This window comes from Schistocerca americana, chromosome X (genome assembly GCF_021461395.2).
Source record: "Schistocerca americana isolate TAMUIC-IGC-003095 chromosome X, iqSchAmer2.1, whole genome shotgun sequence".
In the NCBI taxonomy this organism is placed as follows: Eukaryota; Metazoa; Arthropoda; class Insecta; order Orthoptera; family Acrididae; genus Schistocerca; species Schistocerca americana.
The window spans coordinates 791,959,987-791,974,789 of record NC_060130.1 but is presented as its reverse complement, the minus strand read 5'-3'; positions in this window follow the sequence as shown (position 1 = coordinate 791,974,789).

Sequence of the window (14,803 nt, the reverse complement as noted above, 5' to 3'; positions counted from 1 at the left end):
GAATACACTCAAGACTATTGTCTGATAAACAATCAATTACTTTTTTCTATAGTTCATATGACATTTGGAATTTTGGTGAGAAACTGTCATATATGGGAAAAACTGTATATATGAAATGAAATCCAATAAAAACCTTTAAGGTTAACAATATGTTTAAATATAGACTGCTGTTAAGTGAAATCTGTAGGATAACCAGTTTTCATAATTTTATGTCTTCATGGTTTAACTCACACTAAAGAGGTACCTATATAAGAGTCGTAAATCTCATACTATACGATCTAAATCGGTATAAATGTTAAACAAATGGATGTGGAATTGTATCTTTCGGTTGTGCCCAGGCTGGTGTTGTAACGACCAGTTGATCCAGGAAGCCCTTCATTTTTATTTTTTATATTCTCAAGAAGACAATCTCGTGTTCTGCACGATATTAGTGAACACCTGAAGAAATGGGTCTTCCTGAATGTGTTCTAGATGATTTTCTTGTGTTTGCGCACAGCTCAAGGCAAGTTTGAAATTTGTACTAATACACAATGGTAACAAATTTAGTTCAATGCCAGCTGATCCCTCAAGGGAAATGAAATAAGAACATAAAACCACAGTTTTGATCTTTGAGAAGATTAAGTCTCATAAACATCAATAAATGGTAAACTTTCTCTTCTTGTGACTCTGGAATAGCAGAGAAAAAAAACATCACAGTGTTGGAAAAGAACGGCCAAAGAGAGAAAACATGTTCGGAGGGAGGAATAATGTCATTAACGACCCCTTCGTTGAATCATATCAAGTTGTGCCTTTTGAAGCAGTTTGTAAAGGCTTTTGATAAGAACGAGCCACGGTTTGAATATATAGGGAAAAACGTCTGAGCTGAGAACGGAAAAATTCAGGCACGAATATTTGATGATCCACAAACAATGCAACTCTGCATATGAAAACTGCCGAAGAACGCTACCAAGGAAGATCGGATATGCACGTGATGGCAGTTTACTGCTGGAATTTAAAAATGGACCGCTTCATAATACATTGAAGAATGTCATGGAAAAGAAGTTTCCTAAATGTTCAGGGACTGGATGTTATCATCAATGACTTTTTTATTTAGGATATAATAATATTTATATAATACAATAACAACATTATTGTTTCATTTTTTATCCATGGACTTATATTTAAACAGTATAACATATATTTCACTAAAATCTTGTATTTTAGAATTTTGAGCTCCTTGGCAAATATTAACTAATTGTTTGAATTGAGGGCATCAAATTCTTAGAAAATCAACTCAAAACACTCCAGTGTTATGCAAATAAATAGCATTTTACACGAATCTTAATGCTATCGTTTTCAGTCAAGACTAGTTAATGCAATTGTAGTAAGAAACTTCAAACTTGTAGCATTTTAAATATTTCATAGGATTGTTTGCCAGGTAATTGTTACACTGATAATAATCTATGTTTTTACTCGTGAGTATTAACTTTTGCTCTGTGTAAATGAAGGTTAGAATGTAACGTACCTTGAATCGGAATTATTACAAAGGGGCACTATCTTATTTGAAAGGACAGTTTAGAAAATTGGTCATAACCTTGTTCAAGGAGCTGTAATATCATTTGCATGAAATGAGTTAGAGAAACATGAGGAATTGTTAATCTTCCTGAACGAGAGTCCAGTGTTTCCATGGCTGCACCACATCGTACATAAAATACAATGTGGAATGCTGATGTGCTGCTATTATTTTTTATTATCTGTTGTTGGATTCTGCTGAAAGAACAAGTTTTGAAGTACTCGAACATGTTGGGTTGGCTACACCAAAAATAGCTACCTCACGTGAACTGGCCAATGCGAAGGCTGTCTTGATAAAAGAAAACCTTATAAACTACACAGAGGGCATCCATCGCGTTCACCAAATTTCATTAATAAAACGCAGCGGGGTGATGAAGTGGGATGACCCAGAAGTCACAGTTAGGAGATCAGTGGTTTGTATCTCTATCAGTCCATCCACATTTAGGTTTCCTGCAGTTTTCCAAGCATAAGCTTGGATAGGAGACTGCTGAGAAAGAAACCTAAATGTGAATGGCCTGACAGAGATTCGAACCACTGCCCTCCTGACTGTGAGTCCTGTGTCTTCCCACTTCGCCACCTCGCTGGGTTTGTACTTTCGTCTAAGGAAAGGATTATTCTCCTACACAGATATGTGGACGTGATTACGCATGCGCGCGTGTCTGTGTGTGCGTGTGTACGTGTGTGTGTGTGTGTGTGTGTATGTGTGTGTGACTGTGAGCTCGTGGTCATGTGCTCGGCGGAAGGCAGGCTGGGGCGACGGTAGCAGACACGCGAAGGCGTACCTCCAGGAACGTTACGACGCTTTCTCGTGTGTCGGATAGCCAGATGACGGATTTACTACTGTTCCTGTTCCCTTGAACAATCTTATAGTACACAGCCATCTCTGCAGAAGCAGAGAAAGAAGGAGGAACTTCGTAACTTGGTCATTTCTAGCACTAGTCTATATCTACATCTACAGGTCGTGGACACAAATATGGAACAACGTAAAGTACATCTTACCACGCCTAACGCGGCGAAGGAAAAAGCAGCTTCTAGTCACCACAGAACGGCGAAATACAGGTTCTGTGCCGTTTTCAGGGGAATCTTATACCATTGTTCCTGAAAAATATTGGGAACCTCAGGTAGTGATGAAGGAAGTGAGTAGTGATCACGTACACTTCATTCCCAATTTGACGATGAAGGCTGAATAATGCTGAGATCTGTCACTGTGGTGGCCAGGGGAGATGCGACAACTCAATCTCTTGGTCACAAACCAGTCCTGGACTATGTGAGCTGTGCCAACAGGAACCATGTGTTCTTGGAACACAGCATCTACATCTACATCTACATGATTACTCTGCTGTTCATAAGAAAGTGCCTGGCAGAGGGTTCAATGAACCATCTTCAAGCTGTCTCTCTACCGTTCCACTCTCAAACGGTGCGCGGGAAAACGAGCTCTTAAATTTTTCTGTGCGAGCCCAGGTTTCTCATATTTTATCGTGATGATCATTTCTCCCTATGTAGGTGGGTTCTCGCGATCGGAGTAGCAAATTGGTGATTGAAATATCATGAGAAGATCCCATCGTAACAAAAACCGCCTTTGTTTTAATGATTGCCACAATTCACGTATCATGTCTGCGGCACTATCTCCCCAACTTCGTGGTAATATAAAACGAGCTGCCCTCCTTTATACCTTTTCGATGTCATCCGGCAGTCCCATCTGATGCGGATCCCACACCGCGCAGAAACATTCCAGAACAGGGCGGACAAGCGTTGTGTAAGCAGTCTCTTTAGAAGACCTGTCGCACCTTCTAAGTGTTCTGCCATTGAACCTCAGGCTTTGGTTGGTTCTACCCACCACATTATCTATGTGATCGTTCCAATTTAGGGTATTTGTAATTGCAATCCTTAATTATTTAGTTGAATTTACATCCTTCAGATTTGTGTGACTTCCGCGAAACGAAATTCAGCGGATTTCTTTTAGTACTCATGTGAATAACTTCACATTTTACTTTACTCAGGGTCAATTGCTACCGTTCGCACCATACAGATTCCTTATCTAAATCATTTTGTAATTTGTTTTGGTCATCTGATGACTTTACAACACGGTAAATGACAGCATCATCTGCAAACAATCTAAGACGGCTACTGAGATTGTCTTTTATGTCGTTAATACAGATCAGGAAAAATAGAGGGCCTATAACACTGCCTAGGGGAACGCCGGATATTATTTCTGTTTTACTTGATGTCTTTCCGTCTATTACTACGAACTGTGACCTTTCTGACAGGAAATTACGAATCCAATTGCACAACTGATGCGATATTTCATAGCCATGCAGTTACGTTAGAAGACGATTGTGAGGAACGGTGTCGAAAGCCTTCTGGAAACTTAACAATATGGAATCAATTTGAAATCCCCTGTCGATAACTCTCATTACTTCATGACTATAAAGAGCTAGTGTGTTTCAAAAGAACGATATTTTCTCAATCCGTGCTGAATACGTGTCAAAAATGGTTCAAATGACACTGAGCACTATGGGACTTAACAACTGAGATCATCAGTCCCTTAGAACTTAGAACTTCGTAAAACCTAACTAATCTAAGGACATCACACACATCCATGCCCGAGGCAGGATTCGAACCGGCGACCGCAGCGGCCGCGCAGTTCCAGACTGTAGGGCCTAGAACTGCTTGGCCACAGTGGAAGGCAGCTACGTGTCAATAAAGCGTTTTCTTCGCGGTACTTCATAATGTCCGAATACAGTATATGCTCCAAAACCCTACTGCAAATCGACGTTAGTTATATGGACCTGTAATTGAACGGATTACTCCTGCTTCCTGTTTTGGGTATTGGTGTCACTTGAGTAATTTTCCAGTCTTTAGGTACGGATCTTTCTGTGAGCGAGCGGGTGTATATAATTGCTAAATATGGAGCTATTGTATCAGCATACTCTGAGACGAACCTGACTGGTCTACTATCAGGACTGGAAGCCTTGCTTTAATTAAGTGATTCTAGCTGTTTTGCGACTGCGAGGATATCTATTTCTATGTTTCTCATCTTGGCAGTTGTTCTTGATTGGAATTCAGGAATAGTTACTTCCTCTTCTTTGTTGAAGGTGTTTCGGAAAATCGTGTTTAATAACAGTGCTTCAGTGGCACTGTCATCAGTGACTTCACCGTTGTTATCGCGTAGTGATGGTATTGATTGCGTCTTGCCACTGGTGTGCTTTAAGTATGATCAGAATTTCTTTGGGTTTTCTGCCTTATTATTTGTCCAGGATTATTTAATGCTAAGAGGTCAAGTATGCTTTCACAAGCATTTACGCTTCGAGTGGGCTTATGAACTAATTGTTCAAAATAATTTTCTGAGAAAGCCCCAGTACAATTTCGGATGACGTTTTATGCCTGCCGCAGTTTTAACGTATAATTTTTCGAGCATATCGAGGGTAGAATAATGTCACCACCGACTATTACTGTATAAATAGGGTACCTATTTTAAATGAGACTCAAGTTTTCTTTGAACTGTTCAGCAACTGTATGTTCTGAGTCGGTGGGTCGGCAAAACGACCAAATTAATAAATGGTTCTAATGGCTCTGAGCACTATGGGACCTAACATCTGAGGTCATCAGTCACCTAGAACTTAGAACTACTTAAACCTAACTAACCTGAGGACAGCACACACATCCATCCCCGAGGGAGGATTCGAACCTTCGACCGTAGCGGTCGCGCGGCTCCAGACAGAAGCGCCTAGAACCGCTCGGACACTGCGGCCGGCCCCAATTGATAGTTTAGTCAAGTTGTCAAGTATAACCTCTACCCATACTATTTCGCAGCAACTATGTATTTCCATTTCACTACAAGGCAAACTACTTCTCACAGCAATAAATACTCCACCACCAATTGTATTTAACCTATCTTTACTGGAAACTACTAGATCATTAGAAAAAATTTCTGCTGAACTTGTTTCCGGCTTTAGCCAGCTTTCTGTACCTATAACTATTTGAGCTTCAGTGCTTTGTATTAGGGCTTGGAGCTCTGGTTCTTTCCCAACATAGCTACGACAATTTACGACCACAATACCGATCGTTTCAACAATTGACTTACTGTGTTTTACCTGCCCCATTTTAGACAGACGTCCTTTCTGTGGTTCCCTGAGTCCCCCTAATCTCAAAAAACCGCCCAGTCCCTTCCGCACAGCCTCCGCTACCCGTGTAGCAGCTTGCTGTGTGTAGTGGTCTGCTGACCTATTAAGCGGAACCCGCAAACCCACCACCCGAAGGTGCAAGTCAAGGAATCTGCAGCCTACACCGTCACAGAACCCCCTGAGCCTCTGATTCAGTCCCTCCACTCGGCTCTGCACCCAAGGACCACAGAGCGGTACATCGACGATGCTGCAGATCACTATTGGAGAACAAATATTGTACCATGAAATGGATCTGATCAGACAAAATTGACACACAATGCTTCACAGTAATGTGACCTTGCAGAGTAACCATGGGGTCCGAGGAATACCAATGTATGGCTGACCGAATTATCACCGTACCCTCACCATGTTTCGCTCTTGACAGCAAGCTGTCTGTATTGTAGGCTTGGCACATGCATATGCCAGACATTAGCTCAGGCAGAAATTGGAAACAGCGTAAAGCAAGACTCAGCCAACCAAATGACTTTCTTCCATTGCTCCATATTTAAGGTTTTATGCCTTCAGTACCACATTTTCGTGTTATACCCACTACAGTCGCTAATGCTTGGTTTTGAAATTCCACATCGGCCTGCAGTTCTCTGCTTATGAAGACCCCTTCCTGGCTTTTGGTGCTGACAGGGTACTCGAGTGCGATATTGAGTTCTACAGTGACTATTACAGCTTTTGTCCTCTTATTTTCCGTCACAGTCCTCTTTAATGATGACCTGCGATGGTTACTCAACACACACTTTCGTTCGCATTGTGACTAAGAGGGCGCGTTTCCACTCTATCGGTATTCGGTATAAATCTTAGATACGGTGCCTCATGAAACACCAACCACTTCAGCTACTTGGTAACGGAAGCAAATACATAAAATCACCAACAATCTGGCCATGTATGAATTCACTTACCTCTGACATAACACACTTATAGCTATACAAAACACTCTTCTGGCCACGACTGACACGTGCAACGTATTGAGGGCATTGCACAGGTGCCGTCCGTGATCAAATACAACAGCTAATCCAGCAGGTTTGGCTAGCATCTGCATTTCTGTTCAAGAGTGCTTTGTATTTCTCGCAGTGTTTCCATGTTTTTGTCCAACACCCGTATATCTACATCCACTGTCTAACCCCTGTATATCTACATCCATACTCTGCAAACCACTATGAAATGTATGGTAGAGTGTACTTCCACCTGGCCTGTGTGGCCGAGCGGTTCTAGGCGCTACAGTTAAAACTGAAGTGATATCGGGTGTTCCACATGGAAGCGTCCTGGGACCTCTGCTGTTCCTGATCTATATAAATGACCTGGGTGACAATCTGAGCAGTTCTCTTAGGTTGTTCGCAGATGATGCTGTAATTTACCGTCTAGTAAGGTCATCCGAAGACCAGTATCAGTTGCAAAGCGATTTAGGAAAGATTGCTGTATGGTGTGGCAGGTGGCAGATGACGCTAAATAACGAAAAGTGTGAGGTGATCCACATGAGTTCCAAAAGAAATCCGTTGGAATTCGATTTCTTGATAGATAGTACAATTCTCAAGGCTGTCAATTCAACTAAGTACCTGGGTGTTAAAATCACGAACAACTTCAGTTGTAAAGACCACATAGATAATATCGCGGGGAACGCAAGCCAAAGATTGCGCTTCATTGGCAGGACACTTAGAAGATGCAACAAGTCCACTAAAGAGACAGCTTAAACTACAACTGGTTCGTCCTCTGTTAGAATATTGCTGCGCGGTGTGGGATCCTTACCAGGTGGGATTACGGAGGACATAGAAAGGGTGCAAAAAAGGGCAGCTCGTTTTGTATTATCACATAATAGGGGAGAGAGTGTGGCAGATATGATACGCGAGTTGGGATGGTAGTCATTAAAGCAAAGACGTTTTCGTCTCGGCTAGATCTATTTACGAAATTTCAGTAACCAACTATCTCTTCCGAATGCGAAAATATTTTGTTCAGCCCAACCTACATAAGTAGGAATGATCATCAAAATAAAATAAGACAAATTAGAGCTCGAACAGAAAAGTTTAGGTGTTCGTCTTTCCCGCGCGCTGTTCGGGAGTGGAATGGTAGAGAGATAGTATGATTGTGGTTTGATGAACCCTCTGCCAAGCACTTAAATGTGAATTGCAGAGCAATCATGTAGATGTAAAATGCACAGCTCCTTGAAGAAGTACCTACATGACGACCGTGTGTGAACATCACTTATTATTACTTATTATTCTTAATGCTCGCTTTTGGACAATCAGTACCTTATTTCTAACTGGTAATGTCCCAAGAAAATTACTACATGAGCCATTATTCAGAGTAAATACGCAAAATATGTTAGTATGTTGTTTCCAAGACTAGCAATTATACGAAGAACGAAAGTAGCTTAATTTAACCGTTTGAGAAACTGAGCAACACGCTTCTTCCAGTTCAAGTTTTCATTAGTATGTAGACCGAAAATCTGAAGCATTCTACCCCGTTTTCCGACTGCTGTTCTTGTGCCACGCCTATTGTTGATATTACTGTGTTTATTGTACAGAACTGAATATAGTGTATTTTCCCAAAAATTTAGGGAGAGTCCAATTTCCGAGAATCAGTTAATAACCCTTTGAAAAACATCATTAACAATGTCTTCTGATGCTTTCCCTTTAACGCCATTTCTTAAAACACAAGCATCTTCTGCAAAAACGTACAAGTTTTGCGATCAACTTTGATTCCACAAGGAACTGTTGCGCACAGGGACCGTAGACTACAAGGAAGGAGACAACCACAACATTCAGTCGCATTTCCATTTCTTTTCTTACTCTTGCATATGCGAAGAGCCGGCCATGGTGACCGAGCGGTTCTAGACGCTTCAATCCGGAACCGCGCGACTGCTACGGTCGCAGGTTCGAATCCTGCCTCGGGCATTGATGTGTGTGATGTCCTCAGGTTAGTTAGGTTTAAATAGTTCTACGTTCTAGAGGACTGATGACCTCAGATGTTAAGTCCCATACTGCTCAGGGCCATTTGAACCATATGTGAAGACGGCTACGTAGACCCGAAATCTAGATATGCAATTAATAAAACTAATGGGTCGCAAATGATGGCCGTGTGTCTCTTCTTCCTTAAATACTGCGATCATCCCGTTTCATTCCTTCAAAACCTGTTACATCCAAGTATTTGCATGTGTTGAGAGATTCCAATTAAGACTCGTTGATATTGTAGTTACAAAATACTGCATTGTTTTCTTTTTGCTAAGTACGTAATTTTGCATGCTTAGGTTTTGAAGCAAGTGTCCAGGTGTTCATCACTCTGAAATTGTATCAAGATTAGTCTGAGTATGTGTGGACCGTGTTTCAGGCAGCTCTTAACTGTAAATAACTACACCATCTGCAAAATGTCTGAGGTTACCGTTAATATTTTCTGCACTGTCATTAATTTTCAACATGAACAGCAAGGGCAGCATCACAATTTGCTGGGGAACAGGGTGTCTCAGGGGGAATGGTCAATATTCAGGGATGTTACTGGAACGATCGTTTGAAGCAAAAAACTTCATACAGGCATATGCCCTATTCCGAATGGTTTTCGAGACACAACACGTTTAATGAACATCGTTATTTATTTTCTGTGTTCTTCAATAAATTGTCAGCATCACCCATGTACAATAGGTAGTAAATATAACATTATTAGTTTAACAAAGTATTAGCTCAAAAATATGTTTTTTAGCACATTCATCTAAAAGTATTATCGTACACGTCACATCACAGCTGATGTACGGTGCAGAATCAGTAATCGAGTATCGCAGCGCCAACTTCAATGCATTTGTTCACTCTTGGAGAACATGTCGTTTTGCCTGTCAGTGCCTCAGCACGTTCCCTAATGAGGATAGCAGTGTCTATGATGCGACCATGCGGTTCATCTCTCGTACATATATTTCGCTTGTACATCTGAAACTTCCTCAAAACTCAAAGTCAAAAATCTAATGACGTAATACCTGGCGATCTATGTGGCCAGTTAATTGAAGTACTACGACCAAGCCAGCGACTAGGGAAGTGCCACAGAGAAGTTTTCTCATACGTCTGGTAAAATGTAGAGGGTCTCCATAATGCTGGAAGTAAATTGCACTCCGAGTGTGTAAGAGAATGCTCTCAAGCTTTCAACATGCAAATCATTTTGCCTTCTTATTTGCTCTTCTAAAATGAATGAACCTATCAGCATATTACCGATCGTGTCAGACCAAACAGTGATCGTAAAAAGGACTTGTAAATTGGTTTCTACTGTAGCGTGCAGATTTTTGTGCGGCCATCGCAAATTTCCCCATGAACCATGGACCTTGCCGTTGGTGGGGAGGCTTGCGTGCCTCAGCGATACAGATAGCCGTACCGTAGGTGCAACCACAACGGAGGGGTATCTGTTGAGAGGCCAGACAAACGTGTGGTTCCTGAAGAGGGGCAGCAGCCTTTTCAGTAGTTGCAGGGGCAACAGTCTGGATGATTGACTGATCTGGCCTTGTAACAATAACCAAAACGGCCTTGCTGTGCTGGTACTGCGAACGGCTGAAAGCAAGGGGAAACTACAGCCGTAATTTTTCCCGATGGCATGCAGCTTTACTGTATGATTACATGATGATGGCGTCCTCTTGGGTAAAATATTCCGGAGATAAAATAGTCCCCCATTCGGATCTCCGGGCGGGGACTACTCCAGAGAATGTCGTTATCAGGAGAAAGAAAACTGGCGTTCTACGGATCGGAGCGTGCAATGTCAGATCCCTTAATCGGGCAGGTAGGTTAGAAAATTTAAAAAGGGAAATGGATAGGTTGAAGTTAGATATAGTGGGAATTAGTGAAGTTCGGTGGCAGGAGGAACAAGACTTCTGGTCAGGTGACCACAGGGTTATAAACACAAAATCAAATAGGGGTAATGCAGGAGTAGGTTTAATAATGAATAGGAAAATAGGAATGCGGGTAAGCTACTACAAACAGCATAGTGAACGCGTTATTGTGGCCAAGATAGATACGAAGCCCACGCCTACTACAGTAGTACAAGTTTATATGCCAACTAGCTCTGCAGATGACGAAGAAATTGAAGAAATGTATGATGAAATAAAAGAAATTATTCAGATTGTGAAGGGAGACGAAAATTTAATAGTGATGGGTGACTGGAATTCGAGTGTAGGAAAAGGGAGAGAAGGAAACATAGTAGGTGAATATGGATTGGGGGACAGAAATGAAAGAGGAAGCCGCCTGGTCGAATTTTGCACAGAGCACAACATAATCATAACTAACACTTGGTTTAAGAATCATGAAAGAAGGTTGTATACATGGAAGAACCCTGGAGATACTAAAAGGTATCAGATAGATTATATAATGGTAAGACAGAGGTTTAGGAACCAGGTTTTAAATTGTAAGACATTTCCAGGGGCAGACCACAATCTATTGGTTATGACCTGTAGATTAAAACTGAAGAAACTGCAAAAAGGTGGGAATTTAAGGAGATGGGACCTGGATAAACTAAAAGAACCAGATGTTGTACAGAGATTCAGGGAGAGCATAAGGGAGCAATTGACAGGAACGGGGGAAATAAATACAGTAGAAGAAGAATGGGTAGCTTTGAGGGATGAAGTAGTGAAGGCAGCAGAGGATCAAGTAGGTAAAAAGACGAGGGCTAGTAGAAAACCTTGGGTAACAGAAGAAATATTGAATTTAATTGATGAAAGGAGAAAATATAAAAATGCAGTAAGTGAAACAGGCAAAAAGGAATACAAACGTCTTAAAAATGAGATCGACAGGAAGTGCAAAATGGCTAAGCAGGGATGGCTAGAGGACAAATGTAAGGATGTAGAGGCCTATCTCACTAGGGGTAAGATAGATACCGCCTACAGGAAAATTAAAGAGACCTTTGGAGATAAGAGAACGACTTGTATGAATATCAAGAGCTCAGATGGAAACCCAGTTCTAAGCAAAGAAGGGAAAGCAGAAAGGTGGAAGGAGTATATAGAGGGTCTATACAAGGGCGATGTACTTGAGGACAATATTATGGAAATGGAAGAGGATGTAGATGAAGATGAAATGGGAGATACGATACTGCGTGAAGAGTTTGACAGAGCACTGAAAGACCTGAGTCGAAACAAGGCCCCCGGAGTAGACAATTTTCCATTGGAACTACTGACGGGCGTGGGAGAGCCAGTCCTGACAAAACTCTACCATCTGGTGAGCAAGATGTATGAAACAGGTGAAATACCCTCAGACTTCAAGAAGAATATAATAATTCCAATCCCAAAGAAAGCAGGTGTTGACAGATGTGAAAATTACCGAACTATCAGCTTAATAAGTCACAGCTGCAAAATACTAACACGAATTCTTTACAGACGAATGGAAAAACTAGTAGAAGCCAACCTCGGGGAAGATCAGTTTGGATTCCGTAGAAACACTGGAACACGTGAGGCAATATTGACCTTACGACTTATCTTAGAAGCTAGATTAAGGAAAGGCAAACCTACGTTTCTAGTATTTGTAGACGTGGAGAAAGCTTTTGACAATGTTGACTGGAATACTCTCTTTCAAATTCTAAAGGTGGCAGGGGTAAAATACAGGGAGCGAAAGGCTATTTACAATTTGTACAGAAACCAGATGGCAGTTATAAGAGTCGAGGGACATGAAAGGGAAACAGTGGTTGGGAAGGGAGTAAGACAGGGTTGTAGCCTCTCCCCGATGTTGTTCAATCTGTGTATTGAGCAAGCAGTAAAGGAAACAAAAGAAAAATTCGGAGTAGGTATTAAAACTCATGGAGAAGAAATAAAAACTTTGAGGTTCGCCGATGACATTGTAATTCTGTCAGAGACAGCAAAGGACTTGGAAGAGCAGTTGAATGGAATGGACAGTGTCTTGAAAGGAGGATATAAGATGAACATCAACAAAAGCAAAACAAGGATAATGGAATGTAGTCTAATTAAGTCGGGTAATGCTGAGGGAATTAGAATAGGAAATGAGGCACTTAAAGTAGTAAAGGAGTTTTGCTATTTGGGGAGCAAAATAACTGATGATGGTCGAAGTAGAGAGGATATAAAATGTAGGCTGGCAATGGCAAGGAAAGCGTTTCTGAAGAAGAGAAATTTGTTAACATCCAGTATTGATTTAAGTGTCAGGAAGTCATTTCTGAAAGTATTCGTATGGAGTGTAGCCATGTATGGAAGTGAAACATGGACGATAAATAGTTTGGACAAGAAGAGAATAGAAGCTTTCGAAATGTGGTGCTACAGAAGAATGCTGAAGATTAGATGGGTAGATCACATAACTAATGAGGAAGTATTGAATAGGATTGGGGAGAAGAGAAGTTTGTGGCACAACTTGACCAGAAGAAGGGATCGGTTGGTAGGACATGTTCTGAGGCATCAAGGGATCACCAATTTAGTATTGGAGGGCAGTGTGGAGGGTAAAAATCGTAGAGGGAGACCAAGAGATGAATACACTAAGCAGATTCAGAAGGATGTAGGTTGCAGTAGGTACTGGGAGATGAAAAAGCTTGCACAGGATAGAGTAGCATGGAGAGCTGCATCAAACCAGTCTCAGGACTGAAGACCACAACAACAACAATCGAAAATTATGTGTTGTTGATTAAATTCCATATAAACGTGTCTACATGGGCAAAAACTATTAATGGAAGCAAATGAAGATTGTCATGTAACCGGTGACAATATTCAATTACGATGCTATTGTCGCTATTATGAAGATTGTGAAAAAATAGTATGTAGAATGGGTAAAGTAGCCAGGGAGGGCGACGACACAGGCAGCTGCGACAGCGGCGCTTCCCAGGGGAGTGACACGCCAGAAGGCGACCTGGCTGCTCTTTGCTGTGCGGTTGTGCGTGGGTCTGAATCCATACCCCTCAGACAGGTGACAGACGGCGGCTGACGTTATGACGTCGAGTCCCTCCCTGGGTCTCATCATTAGCGGCAGCAGACAGGAACAGCAAGTCAGCAGGGCTATGTCGCCAAGTCTCACAAAGGACCCAGTGTGGCGGCAGACACAGCCTGGCGCTGCCCAGTCGTCTGATTCGCCAGTGGTGCTCCGGCATTGTAGTGCAGCTACGCAGCAATTACCAAGTCCCTGACTCGAATAACGGCATATCCTCAAATTCAGCCTCATTTATACACCATTACTGCCCATTTCTTGCTCTAAAACCTGGTGGCTAGTCACACTGCCCATAACAGAGAGACCTGCTTCAGTGCAGTGGCAACGACCCAATTGCTACATCAGTATGAATTACCACGAAGGAAACTGTCTATTGACACACAGTCAGCATGGCTTTAGAAAAGATCGTTCCTGTGAAACACAACTAGCTCTTTATTCACATCAAGTGCTTAGTGCTACTGACAAGGAATTTCAGATCGATCCCACATTTCTGGTTTTCCGGAAAGTTTTAGAAACTGTACCGCACAAGCGGCTTATAGTGAAATTGCGTGCTTATGGAATATCGGCTCAGTTATGTGACTAGATTTGTGATTTCCTGTCAGAGAGGTCACAGTTCGTAGTAATTGACGGAAAGTCATCGAGTAAAACAGATGTGATTTCTCGCGTTCTCCAAGGTAGTGTTATAGGCCCTTCAATGTTCCTTATCTATATAAACGATTTGGGAGACAACCTCAGCAGCCGTCTTACGTTCTTTGCAGATGACGCTGTCGTTTATCGAATAATAAAGTCACCAGAAGATAAAAACAAATTGCAAAACGATTTTAAAAAAATATCTGAATGATGCGAAAATTGGCAGTTGACCCTAAATAACGAAAAGCGTGAGGTAAACCACATGAGTGCTAAAAGGAATTCGTTAAACTTCGGTTACACAATAAATCCGTCTAATCTAAAAGCCGTAAATTCAACTAAAAGTATAGGTATTACAATTACGAACAATTTAAACTGGAAGGAACACATAGAAAATATTGTGGGGAAGGCTACCAAAAGACTGCGCCTTATTGGCAGGACACTTCGAAAACGTAACAGAACTACTAAGGTGTGGGATCCTTACCAGATAGGACTGACGGAGTACATCGAAAAAGTTCAAAGAAGGGCAGCACGTTTTGTATTATCGCAAAATATGGGAGAGAGTGTCACAGAAATGAT